At 45.8% G+C, this 9,382-nt stretch overlaps 1 protein-coding gene across 4 annotated transcripts in view; it reads right to left on the reverse strand.

Moving 5' to 3' along the window:
* Window positions 1–9,382, reverse strand: part of NMNAT1 (nicotinamide nucleotide adenylyltransferase 1) — a 46,823-nt gene that overhangs the window by 36,813 nt on the left and 628 nt on the right. The window contains exon 2 of one of the 4 annotated variants that reach the window (XM_055104127.2): window positions 5,389–5,683. The exons of 2 other annotated variants lie outside the window; for them this stretch is intronic. The gene's annotated coding sequence lies outside the window, so the exon portion shown is untranslated. Of the gene's footprint in view, window positions 1–5,388; window positions 5,684–8,964; window positions 9,376–9,382 lie in introns of those variants that run through there. One more of the 4 variants, XM_055104131.2, reaches the window with a different exon arrangement.

Genomic DNA, 9,382 nt, shown 5'->3' on the forward strand with positions numbered 1-9,382 from the left:
ATTCAAGAATATGTTTCTAGCCGAGCGTGGTGGCTCAAATATGTTTCTAGCCGAGCGTGGTGGCTCACGCCTATAATCCCAGCACTTTGGGAGGCCAAGGTGGGCAGATCACCTGAGGTCAGGAGTTCGAGACCAGCCTGGCCAACATGGTGAAACCCTGTCTCTACTAAAAATACAAAAAATTACCCAGAAGTGGTGGTGCACACCTATAATCCCACCTACTAGGGAGGCTGAGGCAGGAGAATCACTTGAACCCGGGAGGCAGAGGTCACCGTGAGCTGCGATTGTGCCACTGCACTCCAGCCTGGGTGACAGAGTGAGACTCTGTCTTAAGAAAAAAAAACAAAAAAACAAAGAATATGTTTCTTTCTGAGATGATTAAACCTAAAAACTGATGCTGTTCCTCTGTCTTTTTAGGTTTTACTGTGCGGTTTGTTCAGATGGAGCCATTGCCACGGGCACTGAAGTGGATGTTTTCTGCATTTGGTGTGGGATCCTTCAGTTAAGGAGTCTGCACTATGGTGTTAACAGTTTTGGCAACAGACTGTGTATGTTTTTAAACAATGAATTTCTTTTTTTTTCTTTGAGACAGAGTCTCACTCTGTCACCCCAGCTGGAGTGCAGTGGCGCAATCTGTGCTCACTGCAAGCTCCACCTCCCAGGTTCACGCCATTCTCCCGCCTCAGCCTCCCGAGTAGCTAGGACTACAGGTGCCCGCCACCATGCCCGGCTAATTTTTTGTATTTTTTTTAGTAGAGATGGGGTTTCACCGTGTTAGCCAGGATGGTCTGGATCTCCTGACCTCGTGATCCACCCACCTCGGCCTCCCAAAGTGCTGGGATTACAGGCGTGAGCCATAAACAAAGAATTTCTAAAGGCTTATCTTAATCTGAAAGTTTGGCTGTAAATAATATGTCTTCAATATTTATTTTCTACTGACACCAAAAGAAGAGATATGTGGAGATGGAATACCTAATTAGGCACATGTCACAGTTAAAACATTTCACTGGGGAAAGTTTAAAAATTCTACAAGAGATTTTTGTTTTTGTAGGTGAATTCTACTTTACTAGAGCTTCGAAAAGTAGTTAAGATATTAATCAACAGTGAAACAGGCCGGGCACAGTGGCTCACGCCTCTAATCCCAGTACTTTGGAAGGCTGAGGCAGGCAGATCGATTGAGCCCAGGAGATGAAGAGCAGCATAGGCAATGTGGAGAAACCCCATCTCTACAAAAATTACAAAAATTAGCTGGACCTGGTGGCACGTGCCTGTAGTCCCAGCTACTTGGGAGGCTGAGGCAGGAGGATCCCGTGAACCCAGGAAGTCAAGGCTCCAGTGAGCCATGCTCACACCACTGCACTTTGGCCTGGATGACAAAGCAACATCTTGCCTCAAAACAAACAAACAAACAAACAACAACAACAAAAAAACAGTGAAGCTGTTGGATTGGGTTTGGCACAGTAAACAGCAATACTTCTATTTCTTGCTAAATTGGCACCTTCATTTAAATCCTTGTGGCAAAACATTTTTAACACATTCTGATTAAAAGACAAAGTATTCCTCATAGCACCTTTTCTCTCTCAAATGTAGGAAGAAACAACCCCTGAACTTTACTACTTGTCTGTGCTCCTGTCGGTGAGCAGCTTAACTTCTACAGGTAAGCAAGAAAACTTCCCAAGTAACCAATCCTTGTCAAAGGCTTACCAGTCCTTCGAGGCAAGTAACTACTCAACCAGCACTGTGACTGTGATGTTGCAAGGAGAATATTAAGCTCTAGTTCCTCTTTTTTTTTTTTTTTGAAACAGAGTCTCACTTTGTTGCTTAAGCTGGAGTGCAGTGGCGTGATCTTGGCTCACTGCAACCTCCTCCTCCTGGATTAAAGCAATTCTCCTGCCTCAGCCTCCCCAGTAGCTGGAATTAAAGGTGTGTGCCACTGTGCCTGGATAAATTTGGTATTTTTAGTAGAGATGGGGTTTCGCCATGTTGGCCAGGCTAGTCTTGAACTCCTGACCTCAACTGATCCACCCGTCTCAGCCTCCCAAAGTGCTGGGGTTATAGCCGTGAACCACTGTGCCCACACCCTAGTTCCTCTTAAAGCAAGAGATCCAAGAAGCTAAGAAGTATGAAAAGCAAAGCAAAGAAAACAGGGGGAGGGGAGGGTTAGGATGGCATATGAAAAGCCATCCTTCTCACGTTACTTCCACTGCATTTAATGAGATCCTATTCTTTATCCTGTAGTGCTTTTCTCAGGCCTGGGGCTGATCTGGCGGGCCAGGGTGACCTGTCGAAGGCCAGATGCTAACCCAACAGTCTGAGCCATCTGGGTCCTGTTTTTCCTGTCTGAGATACTCGTCTCTACCAGGCTGGGCCTGTCCCAGCAGCACTGCCACCTATCGGCCATCACACGACCATCTCCTATCCTGCTATTTCAGCTGAACAGCAGAGCCAATAACAGGAAGCATGTCAAAATCAGTCATTTAGTAGAAAACTGCATTATGCCAGGCGTGGTGGTTCATGCCTATAATCTCAACACTTTGGGAGGCCAAGGCGGGCGGATCACTTGAGGTCAGGAGTTCGAGATCAGCCTGACCAACATGTCAAAACCCTGTCACTACTAAAAATACAAAAATTAGCCGGGCATGGTTGCAGGTGCCTGTAATCCCACCTACTTGGGAAGCTGAGGCAGGAGAATCACTTGAACCCGGGAGGCAGAGGTTGTAGTGAGCCGAGATTGCGTCACTGCCCTCCAGCCTGGGTGACAGAGCGAGACTCTGTCTCAAAAGAAAGAAAAAGAAAGCTGCATTTAAGTATTAATGAGCACTCACTGACAATGGATAAAAAGAAACAGTTCCGCTGAAATCACAGGACTGACATCATAACCCAATTCACCCCAAATAAAGATCTCCTATCAAATACTTTCACAATGATTATTGTGATTTTCTAAACCTCATTTTTTGTTCAATGAAGTTAAGTGGCATCAGCTGGGAGACTGCTATAGAAATAAGTGCTGAAAAAGAGGAAGGAATATAGAAATCTTAGTAATGAACAAAGGTTTAGTTTCAAAAGACCCCAGTAATTCAGATTGTGTATTTAAACAAGGTCAATTTATTGCTTCTTTAAGAATGTAGTGGGGCCGGATGCGGTGGCTCATGCCTGTAATCCCAGCACTTTGAGAGGCCGAGGTGGGCGAATCACTTGAAGTCAGGAGTTTGAGACTAGCCTTGCCAACATGGTGAAACTCCGTCTCCACTAAAAAAAACAAAAAAATTATATATATACACATACATATATATATATATACACACACAAAAATTAGCTGGGCCTCTTGGTGTGTACCTATAATCCCAGCTACTCGGGAGGCTGAGGCAGGAGAATCGCTTGAACCCAGGAGGTGGAGGTTGCAGTGAGCAAAGATTGCGCCACTGCACTCCAGCCTGGGTGACAGAGTGAAACTCCATCTCAAAAAAAAAAAAAAAAAAAAGCAGTGGAAGATTTTAGAGTAAAAATAATCACAACCTCCCCCTTATAGATTATAACAATCTTCTGCATCATGACAGCTAATTGTTTTTTAGAGAAAATAGCTAAGTGACCTGCATTGTGTTTTGTCTTTCTTTTTTTTTTTTTTTGAGACAGAGTCCTGGTCTGTTGCCCAGGCCGGAGTGCAGTGGTGTGATTTCGGCTCACTGAAATCTCTGCCTCCCGGGTTCAAGCGATTCTGCCTCAGCCTCCCACGTAGCTGGGATTACAGGTGCCTGCCACCATGCCCGGCTAATTTTTGTATTTTTAGTAGAGATGGGGTTTCACTATGTTGGCCAGGCTGCTCTCGAACACCTGACCTCAGGTGATCCACCTGCCTCGGCCTCCCAAAGTGCTGGGATTACAGGCGTGAGCCACCGTGGCCAGCCGTGTTTTGTCTTTTTACTTCTGTGTATATTTAACAATTCTGGGCCAGACACAGTGGCTGACGCCTGTAATCCCAGCATTTTGGGAGGCCAGGTGGGTGAATCACCTGAGGTCAGGAGTTCGAGACCAGCCTGGCCAACATGGTGAAACCCCGTCTCTACTAAAAATACAAAAAATTAGCCAGGCATGGTGGCGGGTGCCTGTACCAGCTACTTAGGAGGCTGAGGCAGGAGAATCACATGAACCCAGGAGGCGGAGGTTGCAGTGAGCTGAGATGGGGCCACTGCACTCCAGCCTAGGCAACAAGAGTAAAACTCTGTCTCAAAAAAAAAAAAAAAAAATTCTGAAGTATTTTTGGTAGGGACTAGTTACTCACAAATGGTCCCAGTGTCATTAAGGACTGGATACCACTTCATTTTGAGACAGGGTCTCGCTCTATCACCCAGGCTGGAATACAATGGCACAGTCACTGCAACCTCCACCTCCCGGGCTCAAGCCATCCTCCCACCTCAGCCCTCACCCCAAGTAGCTGGGACTACAGGTATGCCCCACCAGACCTGGCTACTCTTTTGTATTTTTTTGTAGAGATAAGGTTTCACTATATTGCCCAGACTGGTCTCGAACTCCTGGGCTCAAGCAATCCGCCCACCTTAACCTCCCAAAGTGTTGGGATTACGGGCATGAGCCACCTCACCTGGCCGACAACTCCATTTCTTGAGAAAAAGAACAGTACTAATGGGCAAGAAGAACGTATTCAGGATAAAATCTCCCAAAGCATCTCTGACAGGCACAGCACCTGAACACATGGAAATGACTGTTCATCTGTTCTCATCTGGAGAGGTTACCTAATATATACCCACTATCCCTTGACGCCACCAACATTTTCGGAGCACCTTCCACATCCCAGACACGGCACTAAGTTAGGAATTGGAAACGCGAGCAATCACACAATAAGAATGAAATTCCTTTGAAGTAATTATATTATCATGATTAACAGAAATTATTTAGAAACAACACATTCTCTAGACCTCATCAACCACTGCAGGGCTTTGAGCAGAGGAGTGACATGATCTGACATATTTTTAAGGATCTCTCTAGCAGTTGAAGCTGAAAACAGAATGTAGGGAGAGGCAAGGGTCCAAGTGAAGACACAAGATGGGAGGCTACTGCAATGATCCAGGTGACAGGTGATGCTGACCTGGCCCTGATGGTGGTAGCAAAGTGAGAAGATGTCACTCGATTCTGGGTGTATTTGGAACATACAGCCAATGTGATTTGCAATGGATGGGATGTGGGCTGTGAAAGAAAGAAAAGTCAAGCATGACTCCAAAAGTTTTTGGCCTAAGCAGCTAAAAGAACAGTATTACCTTTAATTGAGAAGAGAATGATAGTGAAGCATGATGGCGTGTGCCTGTAATCCTAGCTACCTGGGACCTTGAGAGCTTGTTTGGAGGTTCTAGCAGGGGAACGCAGCTACTTATATACCCTTGACCGAAGATTAGTCCTCCTCTATTGGGGATGGTCGTTCTCTTCGACTTGAGTGTGCAGCTTCGGGAGGGACATACATGGAGCAGTGAGGGAGGAAGGAGACACTGGCCTAGCCAGCCAGATCAGCCGGATCAACCCTGGTGATCAACGGGGTGAGAGATGTCACAGCCAGGTTGCCCTCACATCCTACTTGGGAGGCGGAGGTGGGAGGATCACCTAAGTCTAGGAGTTCAAGGCTGCAGTGAACCATGATCACGCCATTGCACTCCAGCCTGGGCGACACAGCAAGACCCTGTCTCCAAAAAAAAGAGAAGAGAAAGATGTCTATGGAGTAGGCTTGAGGGGACTATCAGGAGTTCAGTTTACAGAGAAGTGAAGTTTGAGACATCTATTAGATATCCAAGTGGTGACAATAAGTAGGCAAATGGAGAACAAAGCCAAGTTCAGGGGAGAGGTACAGACATACAACAGACTAGAGATTTGGATATATCTGCATATAGATGGTGTATTTGTCTGCTTGGGCTGTCATACTAAAATACCACAGACTGGGTGACTTAAACAACAGAAATTTACTTTGTCACCATTCTGGAGACTAGAAGCCCAAGATCAAGGTTTTGGCCAATTTGGTCTCTGGTGGCAGCTCTGTTCCTGTCTTGTACATGGCCACCTTCTTGCTAGTCCTCACATAATCTTTCTTCAGTATGTAAGGGTAAGGGGCAAGCTCTCCATTCACTCTTCTGATAAGGACACTAGTCCTATCGGATCAGGGCCCCACACTTATGACCTCATTTAACCTTAATTACTTCCTTACTCCAAATACAACCACACCTAGAGTGACATCTTTGATTCTAAAAGTTCATGTTCTTCTTACCCATTATGCAAGACTTACAATGGTACAAGCTATTTAAGGCAGACATTTAAAAGAGGCCCAAGTGTTCAGAGAGCCTTTGGCTCCTGGTACTTCTTGTTAGCCACTCAAGTTTCATCTGCCCCAGCATTTTCCCTACCTAGTTGGAGCAACTTGCGTTCTCTGGGCTCCCATCCCAAGACCAAGCTGAAGTGTCCTCAACTCCTCCAGCTGCCAAGGAGCATTTATCTGGTTTCCCAGTGACTCCCAGTCTGGAGGTTACTTTCCCCAGTGCTGTCTCCCATGGTTTCCTACCTAACATCTTATTTGTCTTTCTCCAGTTTCTCCTCTGCCTTCTGTCTGAAGGCTTGTATTCTATTTTTGTTTCAGAATGCATTTCTCTTATGCATTAGAAATGTTTTCATTATCCATTAACTCTAAACAAGAATCTAAAGGCATATAAAAAAACCCTTAGCATAGAACTGCTGAATGACTAAGTCACAGAGAAGAAAAGGCAAATACCTCCACTGCTTCGAAGACTGCACACGCTAAAACTACACAAATGCCAGAACAGAACATTGGATTATCATTATCAAAATTAGGGGAAGGCTGGGTGGGGTGGCTCATGCCTGTAATTCCGGCACTTTGCGGGGCCAAGGTGGGAGGATTACTTGAGCCCAGGAGTTTGAAACCAGCCTGGGCAACATGACAAAACCTCATCTCTACAAAAAATACAAAAACTAGCCGGATGTGGTGGCATGCACCTGAAGTCCCAGCTACTAGGGAGGCTGAGGTGCAAGGATCACTTGAGCCTGAGAGATTAAGGCTGCAGTGAGCTGTGATCGTGTCACTGTACTCCAGTCTGGGTGACAGGGCAAACAAAAACAAAAATTTAAAAATCAGGGAAAGTACACTGTGAACAAGTGTTTATTCAGCAAATTTTTCAAATTATTATTATTATTTTTTTGAGACCGAGTCTCACCCTGTAGCCCAGGATGAAGAGCACGATCTCGGCTCACTGCAACCTCCGCCTGCCGGGTTCAAGCAATTCTCCTGCCTCAGCCTCCCGAGTAGCTGGGACTACAGGCACACGCCACCATGCACAGCTAATTTTTTGTATTTTTAGTAGAGACAGGGTTTCACCATGGGGGCCAGGCTGGTCTCAAACTCCTGACCTCGTGATCCGCCCACCTCGGCTTCCCAAAGTCCTGGGATTACAGGTGTGAGCCACTACACCCAGCTCAAATAATTTTTTTAAAGTATATTTTCCAGTTTTGTTTTGTATGGCACTGACTCTGTCACTGTGAATTCCATTTTACCCAAAACATTGACACTTCCACACATATTTATGAATCAAAATTGAAAGATAATTGCATTAATAGGTACTTTTATTTTTTTCTTCTTTTGTTTTGTTTTGTTTTGTTTTGTTAAGACGGAGTTGCTCTGTCACCCAGGCTGCAGTGCAGCGTCGCGATCTTGGCTCACTGCAGCATTCACCTCCTGAGTTCAAGCGATTCTCATGCCTCAGCCTCCTGAGTAGCTAAGATTACAGGCATGGACCACCACGCCTGGTTAATTTTTGTATTTTTAGTAGAGATGGGGTTTCACCATGTTGGCCGGGCTGGTTTTGAATTCCTGACCTTAAGTGATCTGCCCGCCTTGGCCTCCCTAAGTGCTGGGATTACAGGCGTGAGCCACTGCACCCGGCCGACTTTTGCAAAGGAAATTCTTTGAATCTGAAGTGTCTTGCAAGGTAGAGGCTATTGCAACCATTTCAACTAGTGTGTCAACAGTCTTCTCTAAGGTGGGCTAGAAAAATGGTTTCATATTCAAATTATAACTCTGAAAAACAATTGATGGTAATAAAGAGATTCCACAATCAGACAGAACTAAGAGAAACAATTAGTTTTGGTAGAGTTCTGTGGTAATCACAGTTAGAAGTTTATCCTGGGTAGCTGAAATATAACTAACTTCAGACTCCAGGTCTGTCGGTGGCTTGTGCCAATCACCACAACACTTTGAGGGGCCAAGGCCGGAGGATCGCTTGAGCCCAGGAGTTCAAGGCTGCAGTGAGCTATGATCACACCACTGCACTCCAGCCTGGGCAACACAGCTCTTGTTTTTTAACAAGACATTGTTACTTAAAAAAAGACTGCCCTGATGAAACAATTCTACCATGAACACTGATGTTGTTCTGTGGACTACTTCAGGAAGATGGACTAAGAACATCATTAAATAGTTCCAACCAGTTTCTGGGTAATTTTATTTTTAATTTTTTGTTATGAGGGTCTTGCTATGTTGCCCAGCCTGGGCTCAAATGATCCTCCCACCTCGGCCTCTCAAAGTGCTGGGTTTACAGGTGTCACACCGCGACAGCCAAGGGTAACTTTTTTTTATTTTTATTTTTGAGATGGAGTCTCGAACTGTCGCCCCGGCTGGAGTGCAATGGCGCGATCTCGGCTCACTGCAACCTCCGCCCCCAGGATTCAAGCGATTCTCCTGCCTCAGCCTCCCGAGTAGCTGAGATTACAGGCGCCCACCACCACGCCCGGCTAATTTTTTGTATTTTTAGTAGAGACGGGGTTTCACTATGTTGGCCAGGCTGGTCTCGAACTCCTGACCTCGTGATCCGCCTGCCTCGGCCTCCCAAAGCGCTGGGATTACAGGCGTGAGCCACCGCGCCCGGCCAAGGGTAACTTTTTAAGAGCTGCCCTACAGCTCATTACCTCCTTCTCAAGGAGCATGAGTGTCAAACCACCTCCAGCAAAGTAGATGTAGTCTTTTACAGATTTGGAAAGAAGGATTTAGAAGGAAAAGGAAGTCGTTCGGAATGAAGGATTTCCTCCTATGATGCCCAGCCGTCCCCCGTTAAGCCTAAAGGTGCCAGACCTCAAGACTCTTCTAGAAAGAGATTTTTCCTTTCCAAGGTGAATCCATCTGTTCCGAAGGTCAGAAGCTATTTTACCGAAGTTTTCCGTTCCACTGAAAAAATGAAGGGTCAATCAAAGCTCCTTGCCCCAAACCTGAATATGAGCTTGCCTCGGGTCATATTCGACTCTAAAGACTCCACCACACCATCTTGGACACCCCTACATCTAGGACAAAAAGGGACCAGTTTCTCAGGGGCTCCTTGCGGGGAGCTTA

The sequence above is a fragment of the Pan paniscus genome, chromosome 1 (assembly GCF_029289425.2).
Source record: "Pan paniscus chromosome 1, NHGRI_mPanPan1-v2.0_pri, whole genome shotgun sequence".
In the NCBI taxonomy this organism is placed as follows: domain Eukaryota; kingdom Metazoa; phylum Chordata; class Mammalia; order Primates; family Hominidae; genus Pan; species Pan paniscus.